Source organism: Lissotriton vulgaris, chromosome 9, assembly GCF_964263255.1.
Source record: "Lissotriton vulgaris chromosome 9, aLisVul1.2, whole genome shotgun sequence".
NCBI classification, from domain to species: Eukaryota; Metazoa; Chordata; class Amphibia; order Caudata; family Salamandridae; genus Lissotriton; species Lissotriton vulgaris.
This window is the reverse complement of record NC_141697.1, coordinates 933,257,271-933,282,954: the sequence shown is the minus strand read 5'-3', so window position 1 is coordinate 933,282,954 and position 25,684 is coordinate 933,257,271. Positions and strand designations below refer to the sequence as shown.

Sequence of the window (25,684 nt, the reverse complement as noted above, 5' to 3'; positions counted from 1 at the left end):
CACCAATATAAATGTACAGACAGTATATTCAGCAATAATAACATAACATGTACAGGTTTAGTTTGATCCAGTCAATCTCCATCTGGGGGGTGCACCTCCATTACGGCGCGGGTGACCCACCTCTGTCCATATCTTGTACTCCTTACAATGTCCGACCAAGTCATCATGCACATAACCCTGGGACGCTTTTGTGGTTTTCGCCCCTCCCCCTCCCCAAATTTCGGTACCCCAACATCCCTCCAAAACAGCCTCCTACCCGCCCACCCCCGTGGTCGCTCTGCGCTTGGGTAACCATGTAAGAATGTCCGGTGTATTGCAGGAGGAAGTAATCTTTCGCTAAGGTGTGTTCTCCTGTGTAGTGTTAGGGTCTGCTCCATCTAGTTCGCTCTCGCCATCCTGCCCCTCATCGTCCACATCCCGGAGCGCCTGCACCATCACCTCCCATGCAGTCGCCCTTTCCAGTGCCTTCTCGTCATTCAACCTCCAGGCCATCTGGTATCGCAGAGTACTTTCACACGCGGCCCATCTCAGACACTCCCCATACCATCTTTTATATGTGGGCCCCACTCTGGACTTCCAATTTCTTGTGATCTCCCGCTTGGCCAGGATAAGCCCTAAATCTATTAATTTACTAGTCATCTTATTCCTAGGTGTGTGCGGGAACCAATGAAGGACGCCAACTGCTTTAGTAAACTGGATATCCCTGTCCGTCGCGCCGTTAAGGGCCCGCCCAACTTCCTGCCAATAATCGCCCAAAGAGGGGCAATCCCACAGCATATGACACAGATCCGCCCCAGCTGTATTACATCTGGGGCAAGCAGCGTCGGTCGCCCCAAAATACTGTTGGATTTTCCCGGGCGTGAGGTATGCCCTGTGAATAACATAAAAGTGAATCAATTGGAACCTGGCATTCCTCGAGCTCTTCCGTGCCCGTCTCAGCAACTGGCCCCAGGTCGTGTCTGGTATCTCCACCTGGAGGTCCAGCTCCCACTTGGCCTTCAGGGCTGCCAAAGGTTGCAAGGCCTCCCGCTGCATCCTAGAGTACAGGCACGTGACAGCCTTAAAGGTTCCCGCCGCCATCATGGCGTACTGGCAGGCCATCGAGGTGCCCGGTTCCTGCAGCCCTTCCCCCCAGTGGGCTCGCATGGCGCCCGTGACTGCCGCGTGCAGCAGGTAGTCGCCCCTCGGAAGGTCAAATCTCTCCTGCAGGTCCCGAAACGGCAGCAACACCCCATCCTCATAGAGGTCACCCAGCATTTGTATTCCCGCCTCCTCCCACCCTAGCAAGCGCGACCAGTCACCTCCATGCGGGAGGGCAGTGACCATCCCCAGTGGTATTTCGGGGGCATACATAAGGCGGACACCCGCCCGCTTACGGGCCCGGTCCCAGCAAAGACGGAATGTCTGCTCTTCGACCGTCAGGTCTCCCACTCGGAGTTTCTGGTGCAGCGTAATATAAGCCAGAACGTGTCGCGGGGTGCCTTCCACTCTCGCGTCCTCGGGGCCTCTGTACACTCTCGCCACCTCCTGAGTAAAAGTCTGCAGCTGCGCGGCTAGGTAATATCCTTCAAAATCCGGCACTGCCATACCTCCTTCATCTTTGGGGCGCAACAGCGTGTCTAGCGCTATGCGCCTCCTACCCGTGCCCCACAAGAACGCTATGACCAGTGACCTCAGGCGTTTGAAAACAGAGCTCGGGACCCATACCGGTAGTGTCCTAAAATAGTACAAAAGCCTGGGCAGGGCTATCATTTTAAGCAGGGAAATTCTACCGGCCAGGGAGAGCGGCAGAGTTGCCCAGAAGTCCATGGACCCCCGCAGGGCGTTAATACAGCGAGTGATGTTGCCATCCAGTAGGTCGGACGGGGCGTGGTAAACATAGACCCCTAGATAATGTAGGCAGCGTGGCTCCCACCGGAGTTCCTGAGCAGTTAGTGGGCACGGTTCTCCCGGCCTCAGGGGAAACAGACAGGATTTAGGCCAGTTGACCCTCAGGCCCGACAAACTACCGAACTGCCCCAGTAGCCGCCGCGCCCCCTGGAGCTCGGAGCCCGCATCGGCCAAAAACATCAGCAAGTCATCTGCGTACAGGGAGATGAAGTGCGGTCTCCCCCTAAATGGCAAACCTGCGTAGTGGCGGCCCAGTCTGGCTATCGCTGCGAAGGGTTCCATTGCCAACGCGAACAGGAGCGGTGATAGGGAACAACCCTGTCTAGTGCCACGCCTAATCGGGTATTGTCTCGAGATCAGTGCGCCCACCCGGACCCTCGCTACCGCCTCGGCATATAGGACCTTGGTCCATCTTATATACCCGTCCCCCAGCCCGAAGCGACGCATCACCTCATACAAGTATCCCCATTCGAGGCTGTCAAATGCCTTCTCAATATCAATGGATAGGACAAATGGGGAGACGGTGTCCGGCCAGTCCGCACCCATCAGTCTCGTGAGTCTGCGGATGTTATGAGTCGTATTGCGTGTCGGTATAAAACCGCACTGGTCACCGTGAACCAGGCCCGTCATGTGTACCAGCAATCTGTTGGCCAGAATTTTACTGAGGATCTTGTAGTCCGTCGTCAACATAGACAACGGACGATACGAGGACAGCGCCGCACCCTCTCTGCCCGGTTTCAAGAGCGGGATCATGAGGGCCTCGCACATAGAGCCCGGGAGTCGGCCCTTCTCCTGTGCCTCGTTGTACACCTCGCGCAGCCGTGGAGCAAGGTACTCTAGATATTTGCCATAAAATTCGATCGGTAATCCGTCAAGGCCCGGGGTCTTGTTCCTACCCATCTGTTTTACAGCACAACCTATTTCTCCAAGGGAGATGGGCCGTCCTAACTCTTCTGCCTCCGAGTCCTCCACTCGCGGCAACTGTAACCCGTCCAAGAACTCCTCAAGCTCCTCCGCCCCTCCCGTATCACCACTCATATAGAGCCCCTCATAATAAGTACGAAACTTATTCAGGATCCCGGGTTGAGAGTGGCAGGGCTCCTCCCCTGGCTCCTGGATCCTCATGATCGGCACTCCCCCCCGGACTGGGTTAGCAAGCCAAGCCAACATCGCCCCCGCCTTATCACCTTCCGCATGCGCCCTAGTCACGTACGCCTTATGGTCGAAGCTACGCAGCCGCTCTAGCTCTACCGCCAGCCCCTCCCGTGCCCCGCTAAGCCCCTCCTGCAGTTCAGGGTGATTCGGGCGTCTCTTCTCGAGATACCTCAGCCGTGTCTCAGCCTTATCTAAGTCATCCAGCAGAGTCTTCCGAGCCCCTGCCGTGTGTCCAATACAGTGTCCCCGCACTACCACCTTGAACGCATCCCATTCAACCGCCCTCGTGGAGGCCGAGCCATTGTTCTCCTCAAAATACCTCTCAATGCGTTCACTCAGGGCCTCCCTGAACAACAAGTCGTCCAGGGTGTCAGGTTGCAGGCGCCATGTTGGCACGCAGTTAACAGTCACCATCCATTCCAGAGACATCAACAAGGGGTTGTGGTCCGATATCGTCCTGGCCAAGTATTCCGCCCCTCCCACCGCGGGGAGCACACATTCCGAACAAAGAAACGCATCCAGCCTCACATGCAAATCATGCAGGTGCGAGTGAAAGGAGTAGTCCCTAGCGGTGGGGTGCAACGCCCTCCAAGCATCCGTGAGGGCCCAGCTCTCCTGCCATTCCAACCTACGCTTGGCGACCCTATGTACTGGGGACGCGCGCAGCGGGGGATGGGACCTATCTAGTAGCACATCCTCAACTGAGTTGAAGTCTCCCCCCAAGAGGACCGGCCCTGCCAAATAACCCGCCAATTTGCCCGAGATGGTAGACAAGAAAGCGGGCAGGTCTACATTAGGAGCATACACATTACAGAGCGATATCATCCTGCCTCTCAGCCTCCCCTCCACCGCCACATATCTGCCCTCAGGATCCACCGATGATTTTGAGACTTGGAAGGGGACCCCCGCTCGTATCCAAATCAATGCCCCCCTTGCAAATGCTGAAAATGTCGTGTAGAATAACTGCCCCCTCCAGCGCCTTTGCAGAGCCGCCCCTTCTTGCTTATTTAGATGCGTCTCCTGCAGGAACGCTATATGTACCCCCCTACGCTTGAGGTACGCCTGAACCTTATGTCTGCGCGTCATGGACTGCATCCCCCGCACATTCCAGGTCACACATTTCAACGCCCCAGTACTAGCCATTCCCCCCTACACAACCGGACCATATAGCAAAGAACAATGTCTGCATAAGTCCCGCGACCACGGGCCCACCCACCCACCCTCTCCAAACAGGAAGCCGAACCCCTCCAACAACAACTACCCCCTGAGCAACCCCAACTGCTCGCAACTCCCACCCCCCCAGGACAGGCCCCCCCGCAACTGGAAGTACCCCCATCCAAACCAACACTCCCGACCACCCCTCAAGGAAAGGTGGTGATGGTCGCAGTCCCCACTGCGATGACCTTAGGGGCCAGTAAGGCGCGGCTCAATGCTATAGGACCTTAAAACAAATCAGCCCCGCGCGCTCCACCCCACAATCCCCACATTACAGCTCCCCAAAACCTCAATCAATAATGTTCCACTGCTGCGGGCCCAGTGCCCCGGTGTCCAACCAACGAGTTCACTCCACCAGATCAGTTCAACACGCCTCCAGTATCTCTCCCGAAGTCTGCGGCGTCACAATAGGGCCCCGGGCTCCACCAAATTCTGATTGTCCTGTCTCTGAGCCCGTGCCCGGGTCCTCCGATTCTGTGCCCTTCCCGGACTGAGTCCTGGCGGTCCTAGATAAGTCCACCACCGCCTGTAGGGCCGCCTGCCTCTCCGCCTCCGTCTGCGACATCGAAGGTTTCCCGGTTCTCTTGCGGTTCCTCCTGATCCGTTGGGACTGCCTGATCGGCTTCGCCACCTTAGCCTCTTCCTCCCTGGCCTTAGCACCGTCCGTTCCCGCCTTATAAGTGTCCCACCAGTCCCAGGCGTCCGCGGAGGTCGTGAAGAATAAAGATTTCTCATCCACCACCACTCTTAGCTTGGCCGGGAACAACAGGGAGTACTTGATGCCTTCCTGGCGGAGCTCCCGCTTGAGGGACAGGAAGTTTGCCCGGAGTCGCTGCGTCTCAAATGTGTAGTCCGGGAACATGGTGACTCTGTTGTTATCCACTTGAAAGGGCCCTGCCTCTCTCGCCCTCTGCAAGAGCCAGTCTCTGTCCCGGTAATGGAGCAACTTGAACACCACCGGACGAGGAGGAAGTCCCAAGGCTGGCGGGCGCGCCGGAACTCTATGTGCCCGTTCCAGGGAGAAGAAGGGGGACAGACCTTCTGGTGCCACCTCCGTCCGCAGCCAGTTATCCAAGTAGCCCACCATGTCGTCGCCTTCAATTTTTTCCGGCAGGCCCACTAGGCGTACGTTGTTGCGCCTGTTCCTGTTTTCTGCATCCTCGGCCCTCCTTTCCAGCACCTTCAGGCGGTCCATCACGTCTGCCATTTGGGCCTTCATCGTTTCCTGGCCTGGGGCTAAGTCCTTAACCGTGATCTCCACGGATTTCACCCTGTCTTTAAGTTTGTCGTGGTCGGTCTTCAGGAGGCACAAGCCCGTCGCCACCTGAGCTATATCTTGCTGCAGGGCGTCCTTTGTGGTGGCGATGGCCTCCAGGATACGATCCTGCATCCGCTGCAATGCCGCTTGGTCTCTCTCCGCTCCCTCCGCAGCCTCAGTATCGGTCGCGCCATCTCCCTTCCCCTTCGTCTTCCCCATCTGGGCCTGAATCTGTTCCTGGTCGCCCTCTGAGTGCCGTCGGGTTCCGTCCTCCGGCAGGGCACTCGGGCCCAAATATGTCACCAAGAAGCAGGAAGCACTGAGCGATCACAGCCCGGCCAGCGCCAGACGTGCCAGAGGCCCGGGGCTCTCGTCACTGGGTCACTGCCGCTCCGTCGTCGCCCCTACCAGGGGGCGGTCCTCAGCCACCGCCCGAGGGTGCGCCCGAAGTCCACTCGGCACCCGGGGAGAGGCGCAATGCGGCCGCCAACACCTCTAATGAGTCAGGGAGCAGTCTTCAGTGGGTCTCCGGGTAGATGTCCCCGTTGCGATCGGTCTCATGCCCTCGCCGCCATTTTGGGGTCCGCGACTTCTCGCCTGGGTTCAACTTTCACAGTCGAAATATTGCTGTGGGATGGCTCGGTGTCGTCCTCCGTGGGCCCTGGACCCTCCGCAGTACCTTCCAGTACCGGATGGTATCGGTTACCTCGGGGTACGATCAAATTTTCAGGATATTTTCCGGGATCGGGCACGGAGCTCCGAGCTCACGCTGCCTACCTCCTCGGCATCCAAGCCACGCCCCTCGATGAGCCCGCTCGATGACAAACACCTCTGAGAGATCCCGTGGACACAGCTTCGTTCTGATCCATGTTTCTAGGAAGCGTTCAGGATTACCAACCTCCATCCGCTCCGGGACCCCTAGGACTCTTATGTTACTGCGACGCTCCCTTCCTTCCGCGTCCTCCGCTCTCTGTTCCAGGGCACTCGTCGTCGCCGTAAGGTGTGTGACCGTCTTTCTGAGGGAGGCCACTTCCCCCTGTAGCTGCTCAATGTTGCCCTCTGCATCCGTGACCTTGTCCGCCACCTTACGGAGGTCCGTCCGCAAGAGATTGACGTCTCTCGAGACGGTCTCAATCTGCCTTTTCAGCGCTGAATGGGAGCCCTGTATCGCCTTCAGCAACTCTGCGCGGGAGGGTTCGCCCGGGCTCTCCGGCTCCCCATCTTGGCCCGTTTGGCGTGTGATCCTCTGGGACGGCAGCCTTTGCGTGGTGTATTGGGTGATCGTGTTGGGCTGCGTCGAGCGGGACATCCTGTCTTTGCGCATCTCCTGTGTGCTCCCAACGGAAGTATGGCTCGTCTGCGATATATCAGCGGTCTCAAACCCACTGTACCCCCGTCGGTAGTCAGGTCCGGGGGGATTCTCTCCTCTGCTCTCTCACCCACTCGTAGGAAGGCGGGCCCTCCGCCGCCGTAACCCCACAGGCCGAGGACAGCCTCAGGGCATGCAAGTCGCAGTTAGGTGACGCCACAGGCCTAGGGGCCCGGCCGGAACCTGTCCTGATCCCGCTCGTCCCCAGCCAGTTAGTGCAATCACGGTCCAAATCCGGCAGACCACAGAGCCCCACCAGTGGTACCTTCAGGTCTCAGCCGGGCGGTCACAAGGCTCCACTTCTCGAGTAGCCGGCCACAATAGCTAGCAGGATCTTCACTGTCCGTCGCTGAGTCTCGCGGCCAGGAGCGGCCCGGCCTCTCCAGCAGGCAAGCTTATCCCCAACAGTCAGGGGGTGGGCTCCAGGGTCTCGGGCCGCGTCTGTGCCAACCTCGCTCAACACCGCGCCCACAAGGCCAGGGCTCTCAGGGGGCCAGTGGTGAGTCCCACGACCCACTCCCCGCATCTCCGTAGGCAGGTAGGCTGGGGGCAACAAAGGCCGGCTCCCCGCACCCAGCCAAGGGTCTAATGACCAGTCCCACGCCGTCCGGGCCCCCGCGCCGCCACTCCGGGCCCCAGGCCCACTCCCTTTATATGCCAGCAGGAGGACGGGCCGCCTCAACCCAGGTTCAGGCCCGTTATAGTCTACCGATCGATCTCGGTCTCCACGACCTGGAGAGCAGTCCCCAAGATGGCGGCTCCGTGGGGGAGGGGCGCGCTCTTGTCCCCGTCACTCCCGCCGCTCCCCCGCTTCTCCTGGACGACTCCGTACCTGCTCAGGTCTCCCCGTGTCCGGGCCTGGGGCCAAAGGAGCCCGCCTCCGGGGTGCCCACACGGGCATGAGGGCCCCCTCTCCGCTCTCCGGAGCGTGCGCGGGCAAATGCCGGGTCCGCGACTCCCCCAGCAGTGGGTCGCTCCCCGAAGCCGTCCACAGGATCTCCGGCCTCCGCCTGTAGTGTCCGGGACAAGGTCTCGAGCCAGCAAGGCTTCCACCGACCGCTCCGTCCCCCTCCGCCGAACAGGAGCTCCACAGGGCTCAGCCTCTCCCGGCCGCCCAGGCCCAGACCACGTAGGTGCGACGGCCGTCCCCTGGACACCAACACTCGTTCCCGGCGGCGCCGATGTTCTCCGCTGGCTGCGATTCGGCCAAGAGGGTCTCCCCGCTTTCAGCAGGGCGATCAGTCGTTATTCGTAGCAAAACGGAGCCCAGGCAGGATATTATTTAGGATTTTGGGGTCCGCCAGACGGGAGCCGGTGAAGCTCACGTCTTGTCGGCCATGCTGCTTGGCCACGCCCCAAAGATCTGGATTTAATCCATCACCGTTCTTTAGTCCACTCTGCCACCCCAGTTCAGACATGGCTATATGCAAATCAGTCTGACCCTGTGCCTCATGGGAACAGTCCAGCCCGAACTGCCAAGCCATGTCTTCCCTGGACCGGAAACAAGCTTCTAGTTCTAGTGGGCACCTTGCACCAGTCTAATCGACCCTTATTGATGGTGGTTGTAAAGTCAACCTTATAGAAAGCTATCCTAGGGGTAGCAATGGCGAGCAGTCTTTAGGCTAAGATTTCAAAGAGCGAATTAAGCTAGTTGTTTTTCCAATTATAATCTCTTGAGTACCAAATGAAAGCACACGACTCAAGGTATATATCAAATATATATGTAATTATTCTAAACACAACCCCTCTGGACTCTTTATGAGGTCAGAGGTAAAAGTACAATGCAAGGAACTTAATTAGCATACGATAAGTTGCACAGTATACGTTTTGTCCTAGGGGTCTCACAAACCATATGCTAAAATAGTGGTATAAGAACCTCGTGAGAAATAGAAAGCAGGCCTGGGGCCTGTGGAATCGCTGGGGCTAATCAAGACAACCAAAGGTTAGGATGTAGGAGGCCCACGGGAGGCGCATGCAGTGTCTAAATACAGCCGCGGGTTACCATTGACTTTCTATGGGAAACAAACAAGTTACAATTTTAAAGAAAAAGGGTACAAGGAGGTGAACTGCGATGGAACCCTTTTAGACTAGGACACTTGGATAGTCAATACCCACGGTAGCACCGGAGTACTCGTGTTACCTCACCCAGGGAAGCCGGGTGCATAGGTGTCTTTTCGTGTCGGGTTTCGTCGTCGATTCCAAAGGAGAGCTGCGAAGAAGTGCTGCAGGCGACCAGTGAAAAAGTGTCCGGGTAGATCCAAGGGTGGATCAGAGATGTGAAGAACCTGAAAGCAGAGGAGACAGAGACTGGGCCACTAGCCAGTGACCAGGGCGGTGATAGAAAGATGCCACCAGATGTCGGGTGATTTCAGGTGAAAATGTAAAGTTGGTCTCTTCAGCCACGAGGACCAGGAGGCGCCGACGACGACCAGGAGCTGGATTCGAGCTGTCCCACGAAGGATCTAGTTGACTGCGGTGTCGGTATCCGGATTTGACCCAACAAGCCTTTGCAAACGCAACCCACGCAGGATGTCGAGATTGGCTTCGTGCAGACCAGCAAGGTCTGTGGAACTTCTCCTTTGCAGGGAAGTTGGAGCAAGCCTGGAGCAACCAGGAAAGCAAGTTGAAACAAAGGATTGTCTTCTTGGGGGCTCACTAGCCAACAGACTAGGAACCGCAAAGACGCGTTGAGCAGAAATGCACAAAGCGGGCCCACGGGACACTCGTGGAGTGTGGGCTTCTGAGCTTCGGTGCAAAAGGTGCTAGAGTCTGGGGCTTCAAGCACCCCAATGCACAACTTCGGGATACCTCTGGAAGTTGATGCTGGTAGCAAAATGCAGGATGTCCAGGAGTTCCGGTCCCACGTCTCTCGTGTCTGCCACGGGTCTCAGCTTTGCTGTGAGCGAAGGTTGGGTTCAGAGATGTGTGGAAGTCCGTATCCTGTGTTGCAGATTCTTCAGGGTCCGGCGGGATCCTCGAAAATGCAGACCGGCAAAGATGCTTTCGGTGCCTGTTTAAACAGGGTGGTCACTCCTTGACCACAAGGGAGATTTCCTCCGTCTTCCAGCCGATATGGAATGTCGAAGGTCAAAGATATATGTTGCAGAGTTCATCCAGGGTAATCTAAAGTCCTAAGGACTGGGGTTCTATACTTATAGTAAGTTTAGGGGTGGACTAACTCCAAGGTCCCTCCTATGGGTGGACCTGGGGTGGAGGTCGTTTCACCCCTTCCCCTTTGTCCAGTTTTGCGCCAGAGCTGGGGCTGAGTGCCCCAGCAACCGGTTTGAACTGGGAAATGCATGGAGCACCTAGTGTGCCCCAAGCAGTGTTTGAAAAGCATTCACTGAATGCAGCCCTTCCTGCCCCAATACACAAAGATCCTGTCTGGGGAGGTGCCAGCACCTCCCTGGGCAGGAAACCTACTGTCCAGGCCTCCCCTGCCGGAGTTTCGTCCAGCTGCAGGAGGACAGACTCGTGTCTGTGGCAGCAGCATTCATTTTGTGATGGTGAGGCTCTGTTTAACTTTAACCGGGTAAACCAGTAACTACATGTCTTCTCCCTCCTAGAAGGGTGGAATTCTACCCCCGCCGCCAGGACTGGCGGTGGGTAGTATTCCAAAGTGTTTGACACCTTATACAACATGTTTTGATAAAGCCAAACCAAAGTTAGCATTAACCGCGAGGAATATAATGCACTTAAGAGTATATGGTATGGCTATATCATAGAACAGCTACAAGGAGATGGTTCCGAAAGCTGCAGAGGGGCTGAGCCCATGCTAGGGCACTCTCTCACATAAAACCAAGCACTCTGCCTCCAGGATTGTCAAGGCCTGCCATAGGAGTGACTTATAGGTGTATATGTGTCTATATATGTATATAGATATAGGTATACTATATCTAAGTAAGGGGTGATTACACCACCTTACCCAGGCTGTGAGAACAGACCTGTGGTGTCATTTTGGAAGGCAGACCAGAGGTGGCACAATACATGCTGCAGCCCCTGGTAGGCCTTGTTGTGAATGTATCTAGGACCCTAATTAAATATTCCTGATTCATGCCCTTATGTGGTAATGATAAATCATGTCCTAATGAAGGCATACGAATCTTACCCATATCCAGCCATAGCCCACGCAGCCCAAATACGGCAAGGCTACTTCCTTAGATTCATAGAGAGCACAACGAGTTCTTTCGATACACCAAACCTTCAGCAACCTGAGAATTCCCCATGTCTTTGTTTTGATTTGTCATTGAACTCCTGCAAGCACTAAAGGAACTTCTTAGTGACATCCTTTATTGACGTCTTATGTCCAACCTTACGTCAAACACGGCACCTTCCAGGTATAAATATACCAACACTTGCCTTAAGCAACACGCTGTGGTGTGGAGCAGAGCAGCTATCCACTTATCCGAAGCCCAGCTGATGCGAGAGCCGAAGGAAGCCGCCCCTCCCCTTTGACACACTGGAGAAGCAGCTTTTTCTCACGCCAAGAAATCCACCTCTGGTGTTTTCCAGTCACCCTTGCGGGTTACTTGGAGATCGAGTCCTGTGAAACGAGATACAAGACCTCCTTCATTCTATAACCAAGGTACGGAGCTGATTCAAACCTTAGAGTGAATTCTTGATTCAGATTCTTGGCAAAAAACCCAACTTAACTTAAAACTGCAACTTACTTACTCCTTCCCACAAATTAGGCTTAGGTCAGGTACACCGGGGTAGGCGTATCTTAGAAGCACCAGTTGAGTTTGTTAGTCAATGTTTTTATGTATGTAAATATTTTATCCGTTTTAAAGTATCATATGGCTAAGAAACCATATCAGTGCTTTTACAGTATTCTTTTATAATACTCCTTTTACTGTACGCACTTTACTTCATGATAAGTATTGCAATTGTGGCAATTCATTTCTCTTGCATGAGAAAGAAGACTGCTCAATAAAATAACATCTTATGTTCAACCGTACGTCAAACACAGCACCTTTCAGGTATAAATATACCAACACTTGCCTTAAGCAACACGCGGTGGTGTGGAGCAGAGCGGCTATCTATTTATCCGAAGCCCAGCTGATGCGAGAGCCGAAGGAAGCCGCCCCTCCCCTTTGACACACTGGAGAAGCTGCTTTTTCTCACGCAGAGAAATCCAGCTCCTGTGTTTACCAGTCACCCTTGCGGGTTACTGGGAGATCGAGTCCTTAGAAACAAGATACAAGACCTCCTTCATTCTGTAACCAAGGTACGGAGCTGATTCAAACCTTAGAGAGAATTCTTGATTCAGATTCTTGGCAAAAAATCCAACTTAACTTAAAACTGCAACTTACTTACTCCTTCCCACGTATTAGGCTTAGGTCAGGTACACCGGGTTAGGCATATCTTAGAAGCACCAGTTGAGTTCATTAGTCAATGTTTTTATGTATGTAACTATTTTATCCGTTTTAAAGTATCATATGGCTAAGAAACCATATCAATGCTTTTACAGTATTATTTTATAATACTCCTTTTACTGTACGCACTTTACTTCATGATAAGTATTGCAATTGTGGCAATTCATTTCTCTTGCATGAGAAATAAGACTGCTCAATAAAATAACACCTTTTTATTGATAACGCCCGTCTTTCTATTTCTCTGCACTCTGGTGGATCTAAGCATGCACGATTGACTGAGTGAAATAGCTGTCTATTGTTTTCACACGACTCTGGAGATACACTCCTTATTCTGGGGGAGCAAAGTTGTCATGTTATATGGTTGTCAGAAGCGAATCCCTTCTTGTCTAAATCAGGGAAGTTAACCCCTCCCTATTCATTCGAGAAAGTTTCTAGTGACCTCTGAGCTAGCTGGCAAAAACTAATTAAGTCTGACATAGTCAGTAGAGACCTAGATGACCTCAGTCCTACATCTACACTGCTGTTTGTGTTATTCCAATGCGCAGAGCCTAGAGGGGAATATAGGAACTACACTACATGGCGCCCAACGTTTGGTAAGGCGATAATCTAACGCAAGATACTAGATTAACTCAGACGTGCTTTTCACACAGACCCCTTTCTCTCGTAAAAACTCCAATAGACGTCTGGAGTGCGTGAAAGGTTAATATCCGCCGAAACTTAGTAGGATGAGAATCCTATGTATTAGTTTACGGTATAGTCAACGTTGAAGGATACAGTGTTCCAAAATATTGTGCACCTAATCTTTGTTTCCTCAAAAACTTGTTCTGCAAGAAACTCTCATTAAACAATGTCAAACCACGGCGACAACAACGAAACCGGTGAAGCCGCATTAAATACGAATCAACAGGGTGCAGACCTTACAGGGTTTAATGAAGACGACCATGATGCAATACTCATCCCGGTCAATATAAGAAAAACCATAACTATAAAACGTATAGAAAATGGGGTATCACCGAGAGGTGGTACAGTTGTATTTGTGGTAGGGGCACATGAGTATCGGCAGACCGAGGTATTCTATTCCTGGATAACTTTTCCAGCAGCACATACTGTGACACGTGAGTTCCACTACTATAAAGTAGCGGAATCTCCAGAGGAATACTCTCCTTTCGAGGAAATTGAAATTCCACTAACATACCTAGAGCACCTGCTCTTATTTAATGGCGCCCTAAAACATCAAAATCACATTACCAGGCTCGGTCCACTAGGTAGACCAGGAGCCACGTGGCCGGTTCTAGCCAGCTACACACCACACCCAGACATTGAAGGAATGTCAAACGAGGAACTCTTAGTTAAAATAAAAGAATTAACAAAAACATATAGAGATTTAGTTCAAATCACACTTGACAGTACAAACTACCGATTAAAACAACTAATTGAAAATCCTGAAAAAACCTTTATCAAAAACAATCTCAATTCTCAAAAGAAGAAATGGGAGGGTAATAAACAAACTACTCCCAGAGAAAAACAATTTAAGTCCAGAGGAAGGTCTCCCCAATGAAGAAATAAGTCTCCAGGCGGAGGGGACAAGTCTCCCCAAAGGGAGCCCTCTGAAAAAAGATATAATCTTAGAGATAGGGATAAATTAAGAAAAACTGACAGATATCAAGATATTGATACATGTCCCTCTCGATCTTTTCAGACTTCCTCACAGAAATCGGAAAGAAGAGGACAGTCAGAACACAAGGAAGAGCACGTCAAGTCCAAAGACAAAGAACCTGCTCGTCAAAGTAAAAAATCACAATTTCCCAGAAAGAAGGTAGCAAGTATTAAAATTAAACATGCCGGGAATCCTGGGGACACAACTGAAAAACGGAGAGTAGGCCCAGACAATGCTAGATAGTGCAGCAGAAGTGATCATAGCTCGCAAGATCCTGATGAATCTTCTGGAGACAGTGGACACGAATGAATACATTCAAGTGGAAACTGCAGACACGTGAGTTAGCGTGCCCCATAAACTATATGAAATAACATTACGAATAGAGGGAGATAAAACAAGGAAAATAAAAGGCCTCTTTTGGGAGAATCTATCTAAAGGCTATGATATCCTGTTAGCTGAAAAAGACTGGCCACCAGAGTTTGTCAGGGAGTGCCCTCATGGCGAAGAAATGATAATGCCTGCCTTCTCAAATCATATCCCAATTCATAAAAAATACACATTTGCAAGAAAATGGGCAGTGGCCCAAGCCCCTGCTTTATATAAAAATCATGTAGGATGGGATGAGGATTCTCCTCACCACAAAATCCAATTAAAAAATCAACCTACTGTACAAAGGCAGTACCCAGTTAAACAAGAAGCTAAAAAGCAAGTCAGGGAGATCTTAGATCAACTTGAATATCAAGGGGTGATTGAAACATGCACCTCACAAATGAACAATCCTTTGTTTCCTGTCTCCAAGCCAGACAATTCATATCGTCTAGTTTTGGACTACAGACATCTAAACTCCTGCTGTAAAACGTTTGCAGTCCAAATCTCACACAGTGCAGCACTAATGAATAACATTGTGCGCAAAAAATATAAAACAACATTAGATATCTCTAATGGATTCTTCTGTCAAAACATTGCACCTGAAAGCAGGTATTTGACCGCTTTCTCAATAATGGGGTCGCAAAAACAATTTTGCCGATTCCCACAGGGATTCAAGAATAGCCCAGGATTATTCTCAGCAAGGGTAACAGAATTACTACAAATGTATGATGATGAGGCATTATCCTATGTCGATGACATCTATCTTACAGACGATGACCTGGAGACTCACTTGAAAAGAGTGAACACCATAATACTTGGGTTCGCATCCGAAGGTCACAAATTCAACTTTAAAAAGTCAAGAATAGCCCATCTAACTGTCCTATTTTTAGGATATGAATTATCAAGTGAAGCCAAAAGCCTAGCAGACAATTTCTTAGAGAAATGTGCAGTACTCCAAGCACCTAAAACGCTGAAGAATTTACAATCAATACTAGGTTTCCTGAATTTCGGAAGAACATACATTCTAAATTATGCAGAGAGGGTTAAACCTCTCTACGAATTAATAAAACCTGATTTCAAACCAAATAATTGGACTCAAACACACACAGAAATTTTGAGATCATTACAGACAGACATGTTAACTAAAACAAAACTGCAAACACGCGCAAACGAACGCAATCTGGTAATCCGGGTCATCCCAGGAAGATGCGGATTCACATACCTGACCTCTAATGAGGGAGAAACGGTACCTATAGCTTACAAATCACATTTGTACACACAAGCTGAAATGAAATTCAGTTCTACAGAAAAAATTCTGACAGTGGTTCAAACTGCTGTAGCAAGAGAAAGAGCCCTAGCCCAAGGCAAGAGAGTAACTGTTTTTACAGAAGAATCAGCCATTGAGGCATTGAGAAGTCCACGCAATCTAAATACTGTGGCATTAGATCCGAAATGGATACAATGGGAAAATTCTCTTGCTGCAGAAGACGTGAAACACTATTTTGATCTGAAAATGAAAAAACTAGAAAATATGGAATACGAATATGAATGTTCTCTGCCGACCGAAATCCTGCCTCTAGAACAATACACCTGTGTAATCTACACAGACAGATTTGCACTACATTTTGTTGTGGAAAAGCAAATTTACAACAACGCGTGCGTGATTGTTAAAGGTCGTTGGCGCTTAGGTAAATAAAGACCACTGGTCACTAAAACAGAATCATTCAGAAACTGTACGGCTCAGCGAGCTGAAATAAGATCCCTAAAGATGACACTTGAAAATGCCGATCGCGAATTCCCCACACTAATAGTGTGCGATTCTCATTACTGCGTCCAATCTTACAATAAGAACCTGCAGACTTGGATTCAAAACGGTTACAAAGATGACACAGGTGCCACAATATAGCATAAAAAGCTTTGGGAACAAGTAGTTCTTTTACAGAAAGAACTACAAAAGACTCATGTGATACATACACTGAGTCATCGACGTGATGGCGTTCACGTTGCAGGAAATTCACTGGCTGATAGAGCCACAGCGGCGGCTGGTCAACCGGCTTCCGTAGCCACTAAAAAGCGTTCAGAAAAACAAATAGATAGAGAAACCATGCTGGCAGTAAAAGCCTCATCAAAAGGAGACTATGCGGCATTACCTCTCAACTATCCACTCAATAATACATACATAATTGATGCGAACTCTGTTCCGTTTGCTCGAATCCCTGGAGTGGGGGGATAGAGTAATTCCAAACTCGAACCGGAGAATCTTCTTGATACAAGAAGCACTCATGGGATTGGGTCCGAGGCACCAAGAGATCCTGAAATCTCTGATAGAGCGTAGAAATTTCCAATTTTGCAATAAATTGTGAGGACTGCAACAGAGATCGCAGTTGTGAACCGGACCAGACACCAGCCCAGACACCACTATTAGACAGCATCAGGCTATCTATGCGCAGACGTCCGACCGGACAAATGCGGTCCCATAATTATTAAGACTATATTCACTAAAGATGTGGCCCCAGCGCTCGGCTGACGCCAGAACTGTTAAAAGATTTGCGAGTCTTTATCGGCACATACGCAATTGGCATGCTACATTCTGATCAAGGTCCGGCGTTTAGCTCTCGAGCTTACAAAGAGGCCATGAGCAGCATGGGCATTGCTTTGCCGTACTCTTCTCCCTTCCATCCTGAGGGAAATGCGGTTGTGGAAAGAAAAAACCGTGACACAAAGCAATCTATAACGGCGAGGGTATTAGCATCGGGTGGTGGGTGGGTCAAACATCTAACAAGTCTCCAACGTAGTCTTAACAATCTGCCAAGAAATTCTCTAAAGGGTTTCACTCCATACGAACTATTGTTCGGCACTAGAATGAGAATCCCGGACTTAGATTGTCATCCTTCAGTGGTAGAAGAAAAAACCTTTGATATCAAAGATCTTTTGGCTGTTTTACAGGACTTGACTGAAACAAGAAAAATTCTAAGTAACATAAAGTCTAAGCCAACAACCACTGAAGAACCACCTGTCCCAGCAAGACTTGTCTGGATTCCAAAGATTGGTGATCTGGTCAGAGAAAAGATCGCGCTGAAGAAGGAATTTGGGCCTTCTTACAGAAAAGCAGTACCTGTCTTAGCTGTCAGCGAAACAAGATCAGTAGTACTACCGCCACTTGCTGGTAAAAAGGAAAGCAGAGTTGTTTCCATCGACCTGGTGAAACCACAATCATGTGGCCAATAATAAGTCGTAGGCCCAGTGGACTCCCAAGGAATAGCAGAAGACCAAATCTTGCTACAATACAAGAGGTTCAAACTGAAAGACTAATCACTTTCGATAAACCATCAGTGAATAAAAAAGAACTATGCAACAAAGCCATGGAACTTGTGCCTCTTGAAACCCAAATTGCAACAGTTCAAGAAACACCAGTCTACAACGATGTAGCCTCGGACTATACAAATGTAACAAAAGAGAAGGCAAAGATCAATGGAAATCCGGAAACAATCCCACCAATTGACAGAACTGCATCTGGCTACTTTATCAACTTTGATGACTTTTCCGATGATCCGAGTGAACATGGAGACAAGCCAGCAACAAAAACTTTCAAAATGAAAATTAAAGAACTTTTTCATCAACTCAAAGAAACATATCTGATTTCCCCTTGGGTTGAACTATGGATTGTGTTAGGTGTACTTATCCTTCTACTTTGGCTAATCCTAGTTTTAATTTTGGGTACATTTATTGATGGAAAATACAGTACAATGGACACAGCAAGTCAGAACATCAACTTGGTCCTGAAACCACACAGATCCTCTCACATAGAGAAAAAAGAACCATCATCAGTGAACATCACAGCAAAGCCTATACCTGGTGGTATGATTCAGAAAAGGGGGTGGTGATGAACAGAGTGTCTGAATTAAGCAGACCACTCTTACCCAGTCCAAAGATCAGGGCTTGATCCATCACCGTTTTTTAGCTCACTGCACCATCCCAGCTCAGAACCTGGCTACATGCAAATTAGTCTGTTCCTGTCCCAGTGCATGATGGGAACAGCGCAAACCAAACTACAAAGCCAATTCTTATACTGGGAAGGAAACAAGCTACCGGGGACCGGTTTCTGGCATTTCAGCCGTCGTCGGCCCGGCTTGCTTGAATCCTGATGGTGCAATGAGCAAGGAACTCCCATCTGAGTATACCCTTCCACGCTTATGGTGGACAAAATGATTCAGAAAAGGGGGTGGTGATGAACAGAGTGTCTGAATTAAGCAGACCACTCTAACCCAGTCCAAAGATCAGGGCTTGATCCATCACCGTTTTTTAGCTCACTGCACCATCCCAGCTCAGAACCTGGCTACATGCAAATTAGTCTGTTCCTGTCCCAGTGCATGATGGGAACAGGGCAAACCAAACTACCAAGCCAATTCTTATACTGGGAAGGAAACAAGCTACCGGGGACCGGTTTCTGGCATTTCAGCCGTCGTCGGCCCGGCTTGCTTGAATCCTGATGGTGCAATGAGCAAGGGACTCACATCTGAGTATACCCTTCCACGCTTATGGTGGACAAAATGATTCAGAAAAGGGGGTGGTGATGAACAGAGTGTCTGAATTAAGCAGACCACTCTTACCCAGTCTAAAGATCAGGGCTTGATCCATCACCGTTTTTTAGCTTACTGCACCATCCCAGCTCAGAACCTGGCTACATGCAAATTAGTCTGTTCCTGTCCCAGTGAATGATGGGAACAGGGCAAACCAAACTACCAAGCCAATTCTTATACTGGGAAGGAAACAAGCTACCGGGGACCAGTTTCTGGCATTTCTGCCATCGTCGGCCCGGCTTGCTTGAATCCTGATGGTGCAATGAGCAAGGGACTCACATCTGAGTATACCCTTCCACGCTTATGGTGGACAAAATGATTCAGAAAAGGGGGTGGTGATGAACAGAGTGTCTGAATTAAGCAGACCACTCTTACCCAGTCCAAAGATCAGGGCTTGATCCATCACCGTTTTTTAGCTCACTGCACCATCCCAGCTCAGAACCTGGCTACATGCAAATTAGTCTGTTCCTGTCCCAGTGCATGATGGGAACAGGGCAAACCAAACTACCAAGCCAATTCTTATACTGGGAAGGAAACAAGCTACCGGGGACCGGTTTCTGGCATTTCAGCCGTCGCCGGCCTGGCTTGCTTGAATCCTGATGGTGCAATGAGCAAGGGACTCACATCTGAGTATACCCTTCCACGCTTATGGTGGACAAAATGATTCAGAAAAGGGGGTGGTGATGAACAGAGTGTCTGAATTAAGCAGACCACTCTTACCCAGTCCAAAGATCAGGGCTTGATCCATCACTGTTTTTTAGCTCACTGCACCATCCCAGCTCAGAACCTGGCTACATGCAAATTAGTCTGTTCCTGTCCCAGTGCATGATGGGAACAGGGCAAACCAAACTACCAAGCCAATTCTTATACTGGGAAGGAAACAAGCTACCGGGGACCGGTTTCTGGCATTTCAGCCGTCGTCGGCCCGGCTTGCTTGAATCCTGCTGGTGCAATGAGCAAGGGACTCACATCTGAGTATACCCTTCCACGCTTATGGTGGACAAAATGATTCAGAAAAGGGGGTGGTGATGAACAGAGTGTCTGAATTAAGCAGACCACTCTTACCCAGTCCAAAGATCAGGGCTTGATCCATCACCGTTTTTTAGCTCACTGCACCATCCCAGCTCAGAACCTGGCTACATGCAAATTAGTCTGTTCCTGTACCTGGTGGTATAGCATGGGACAGAACTGACTATGAAATCTATGGCCCGGTAGAGCTCTTGAAGTATCCACACCAATTCAAGATTTCATTAAGTGACTTTGTGACACCAAGTTCTTTCTCTGATGATTGGGACTTTGAAAACATTAATAATATGATGTCAGATTTAGAAATGTCAGCAAAATGTACAGAACATGATTATTTACAGGGCTCATAGAATTATGAGGAGATGTACTGTTATAACCACTATGGTCATCATTATCTGCATAAATCTGCGAATCCTAGAAATGTTTTTACTTATAATCAGTGAGAACATTGTCCAACACCGCCAATAGGCAGTTCGAAAACGTTTTATGAAAAATTCCCATACTTTTCAGGGTTTAATCATACTGATCCAGAAATGTTTTATTTCAAGATGTTAAATATGACAGGAATGAAAAACATGCTGACCAATACTAAATTGATTTATTCTGAAAAGTTTTATGAGAAAATGTCAACATTTGGTTTTGAGTTTTGGAAAAACAACATTGAAACAAAAACAATCTGGGGAACAAAATAATGGCAGGTTCAAGGTCTAGAAGCATTATTCAGAGCCTGCATGATCCCAGAACAAATTATGTTCCTGAATGACACAATTCAGCAAACAACCTGTCTTGGCTTAGCTAAGATAAAAGATTTAAATAACCCGTCTATACCAAAACTTATGCCTGAAAGAAACACCACTTCAGATGAGGGGTTAGACGTGTTCTATATTTTAAAACAAAACAGAACAAATCCTGATTGGAAAAAATGGTTGATCTGGCCCATAGACACAAATAACTGTCAAAATAGATTCCAGAACAAAATACAGGGGTTCAAACAGAACAGGCCAGACCCTAGATACTCCCAGAGACAACATCCAGGGATAGTAACAACATATAGTGTAGGAAAACTATGCTTTGCCTGGCTACAGAAATCCACACTTCCCGAAATAAAGCAACACTTAACTGTACTTAAAGAAGGTGCTGACTTGCGAGATTTCATAATGGGACCTCGCAAACAGCGTCAAAAACGTTTCATATACGCCGGTATATACGCAGCTTACAATGAAGCTTGGAAATTGAAACAAATCGAAACTGCAGAAAAAATACCGGAAATTGACCGTATCAATTTGGAGAAATCATTTTCTGTAGTAGACAATGGGTTAAAGACTCTGTCCTCCAGAATCTATTCACTTGACAGCATCGTATCATCTGCTATTGATATAATAGAGCAGGACATGCTAATATTACAACATGGCCAGTCCCAATTACGTTCTATTGTACAGCTAGGTTGGACGTTACAAAACCTGCGTTCAGGCTATGTGCCATGGCGTTTAATCAACACAACGTCATTGTTTTCTATCTTTAACCTTACTGATAAACAAATCAGTTTGGCCCAAAAAGGAGGAGACTATACGATACTGAGCATTGAAAAACTTGAGAGATTACCATTGACAATGTCAGAAAGACCTGTCATTGAATGGATAATACATGGGACCATTACAATCCCAATAACAACTTTTCAGTTTCAATACTGCCAAAAATATATACCAGCATGCCTGTATGAAAGGTTGGGTAAAGGATACATCAAATCGACCTGGAATTTCCCTTATACACACAAATGTTACAGTGAAGGGAAAAAAGAGGTATTTCTTAGTGGTAATGATTGTAAAAAATCACTAAGCAGTACACTCCTGTGTCAAGGTATTAACTTGCATGGGGCCTGTGAAGGTTCTTCGAACAACCTTTCATGTCATCTTCAGGGCAACCCTACTTCACAGATAGAGCCATTTTTCAGACAGCTTTCCAACAGTAGCTATGTTTTAATAAGTGATCACAGCTGCTGTGGCATGGTGCAAGGAAAAGCCTATCTCGTAACTATTACGGCCAGGGTCATTTGCTGTATGCAAGTATTGTATCCAAACAGCAATCCAGACATGGAGGCGGCAATATGGCCTTATGTGAATATCTCTTCTATTCGAATTGATACTTTAAGCAGAATGAAGTCTATTCTTTTACAGACAACTGTGCCTTTAACCTCGTCCAAAGAGACATATGACCTGCAAGTTGCAAGGACATCTGCAGAGATACATACCCTATTATCGACAAATTGCCCGGTGCATTTCGTAGAAATGTTAAGTCAAATCTTAAACATGTCAGATACCAGTGGCATCGCACATGTATTTAAGACAATTTTTTCGGGACTGCTAACACCCTTCGAAGCAGTTCTTGGCATCTTCCCGAATTTTGTGCATTCGCTCTTCGGTGGCCTGCCTCTTATTTTGGGACTCGTAGCAGGAATTTTATTTGTATTCCTTCTGCTCCAATATGGCAAGCCAAAACACAGACAAACCTCTGGCAACGATAGAAGAAACAATCCTAGCAATACGATATCGAGACCGTATCACTAAGGTCCTCGGATTGGCCCGGCTAAGAGATCTGAATACTACCTGGTTTCCTTCATTCAGACCAATTTGGCAAAATTGCATCTTACCTGTGCTTCGATGTCTGCTATGCGGAGAAGAATGCGTGTTGGACGTTTTTCTTACACTACCATTAGCAGTACCAATGGATATCGACGCTTTGCTTCGTCCAGTAACGACTCATGCAACGTGTTGTCCCCAGCGGCTACCTATTCTGATGACGGCATTCGTTGAGACTTCACCATTACGATTCAGTGGCGGTGGAGTACGAGATGAAAGCGGCACCACACAGGTACAACCTTCTGTGAACATTGCTGATCCTGACATCGATGATGGCAATGCATCGCACATATGCACTATTTCCACCTTTTCGGAGTTGGCCCAACTCTCACCTACTTTTGTAGACAAATTTTTTACTGGCCTATCAGAAGTAATGTTCTCCCCTAACAACGAGAATAATATTTGAAAAAAAAACGAGGTCACAAAATTCCATGAACTCTGAATTCGGCCTTCAGTTTTGATAAACAGAGCTCCAAAAAGACAGTGACACTATTTTTTTTTCTCCCTTCCCGAGAACGACATCATTTTCCCATAAATTTCCAAAATATTTACCGTTTTTTTTTGGTACATGTTACTCTGCTTAAAGTAGAACTATTCTTAGAGAACAGAAGTTCTATTTTTAGAGACTCTAGAGAGACAATATTTCGAATCAGCCTCTAGCATATGTACAATCTTGTATAACTTTGTGATGAAATGGTCTCAACCTTTTTTTTCTGTATTCAGAGCCATTTCATAAATGTAATTTTCGCAATTCATTCAGCCAATATTCATATTTACATTTCCTGAATGATAACTCTGCTTGAAAGCGTACAGTATAATATTTTGTGTATCTATACCATTTCAAATGCATTTCATTGTATTTTGGGGTGGGTTGGAATACACATGCATACCTATATGTTTATATATTGCTTAGTATTTAGTAATGATGGACATTATACGTGGAGTGGGTGTTGTGAATGTATCTAGGACCCTAATTAAATATTCCTGATTCATGCCCTTATGCGGTTATGATAAATCATGTCCTAATGAAGGCATACGAATCTTACCCATATCCAGCCATAGCCCACGCAGCCCAAATACGGCAAGGCTACTTCCTTAGATTCCTAGAGAGCACAACGAGTTCTTTCGACACACCAAACCTTCAGCAACCTGGGAATTCCCCATGTCTTTGTTTTGATTTGTCATTGAACTCCTGCGAGCACTAAAGGAACAGTCAGTTCTTAGTGACATCCTTTATTGACGTCTTATGTCCAACCGTACGTCAAACACAGCACCTTCCAGGTATAAATATACCAACACTTTCCTTAAGCAACACGCGGTGGTGTGGAGCAGAGCGGCTATCTATTTATCCGAAGCCCAGCTGATGCGAGAGCCGAAGGAAGCCGCCCCTCCCCTTTGACACACTGGAGAAGCTGCTTTTTCTCACGCAGAGAAATCCAGCTCCTGTGTTTTCCAGTCACCTCATGCGGGTTACTGGGAGATCGAGTCCTGAGAAACAAGATACAAGACCTCCTTCATTCTGTAACCAAGGTACGGAGCTGATTCAAACCTTAGAGAGAATTCTTGATTCAGATTCTTGGCAAAAAATCCAACTTAACTTAAAACTGCAACTTACTTACTCCTTCCCACGTATTAGGCTTAGGTCAGGTACACCGGGGTAGGCGTATCTTAGAAGCACCAGTTGAGTTCATTAGTCAATGTTTTTATGAATGTAAATATTTTATCCGTTTTAAAGTATCATATGGCTAAGAAACCATATCAATGCTTTTACAGTATTATTTTATAATACTCCTTTTACTGTACGCACTTTACTTCATGATAAGTATTGCAACTGTGGCAATTCATTTCTCTTGCATGAGAAATAAGACTGCTCAATAAAATAACACCTTTTTATTGAAAACGCCAGTCTTTATATTTCTCTGCACTCTGGTGGAACTAAGCATGCACGATTGACTGAGTGAAATAGCTGTCTATTGTTTTCACACGACTCTGGAGATACACTCCTTATTCTGGGGGAGCAAAGTTGTCATGTTATATGGTTGTCAGAAGCTAATCCCTTCTTGTCTAAATCTGGGAAGTTAACCCCTCCCTATTCATTCGAGAAAGTTTCTAGTGACCTCTGAGCTAGCTGGCAAAAACGAATTAAGTCTAACATAGTCAGTAGAGACCTAGATGACCTCAGTCCTACGTCTACACTGCTGTTTGTTATTCCAATGCGCAGAGCCTATTGGGAATATAGGAACTACACTACAGCCTAGCGTGCACCTATGCCCTGGGTACCTATGGTACACTATACAGGAGCTCACAAGGGTGACCCAGTAACCAATCTGGTATGTACCTAAAGTGCATGGTATCAATTTAGAGAGAGAACAGCTGGGCTGTGGGCCTGATTAGCAGGTCCACAGCCACACTAAAGTCGAAAAAACAGAGAATCACAGCAAAAAGTGGGGGTAACCATAGGAAGTAGACCCTACTCTCCTACAGGGGAGGACAGGGAGGGGTCTGAGGATCCTCTCACACAGCAGTGTGAGTTGGATCAGGACTGGGTCGAAGGGTAAATGGATGCCAATGTTCTTGACCAATCGCCTGACCTTTGCTTCCTGTCTCCTCCTTAAGTGGCTTCAGAGGAGGGAGCGACCTATAGTGTGGTTTTGCGTAGGGCAGCCAAAGCCCTTCACTTTGAACTCCCTACGGTGGCCCTGAGGACTAACCTCCTCACTGAGGTGCTCCAGCTAGCAGTAAGCTCGTCTGAGCCTCTGCTGCCGTTCAATGAAGCACTAACTGACGTTCTTATGGGCACTTGGTCCAGGCCCACACAGGGGCTCCTGTGGACAGGAGCATGGCCAACGCCACCACCCGGATCCAGCGACCATGCTTTTCTGTCCACCCAAACCACCCCGAGAGTCTGGTTATCCAGGTCTCTACTTCCCAGGGCACATTCACTTACGCCCCTCCGGATAGGGAATCCTAGAAGCAGTTTGGTAAGAAACTGTTTTCATCTGCCAGCTTAGCGCTGCAGTTGGTGAAAACTGCATGCCTCTTGGGCCTTTATATTCCCACTCTGTGGGGGATACGGTTGCGCGAGTGCTGCCTCAGTGTCCGGAGGAGGCCCGGACAGTGCTCACCCAGGATGTTGCTGAGGGGAGGGATGCAG

General features: G+C 48.6%; 1 protein-coding gene across 1 annotated transcript in view; it reads left to right on the top strand.

Annotated features, from left to right (window-relative positions):
* Positions 1–25,684, top strand: part of RNF123 (ring finger protein 123) — a 2,099,603-nt gene that overhangs the window by 1,008,296 nt on the left and 1,065,623 nt on the right. The gene's annotated exons all lie outside the window — the stretch shown is intronic.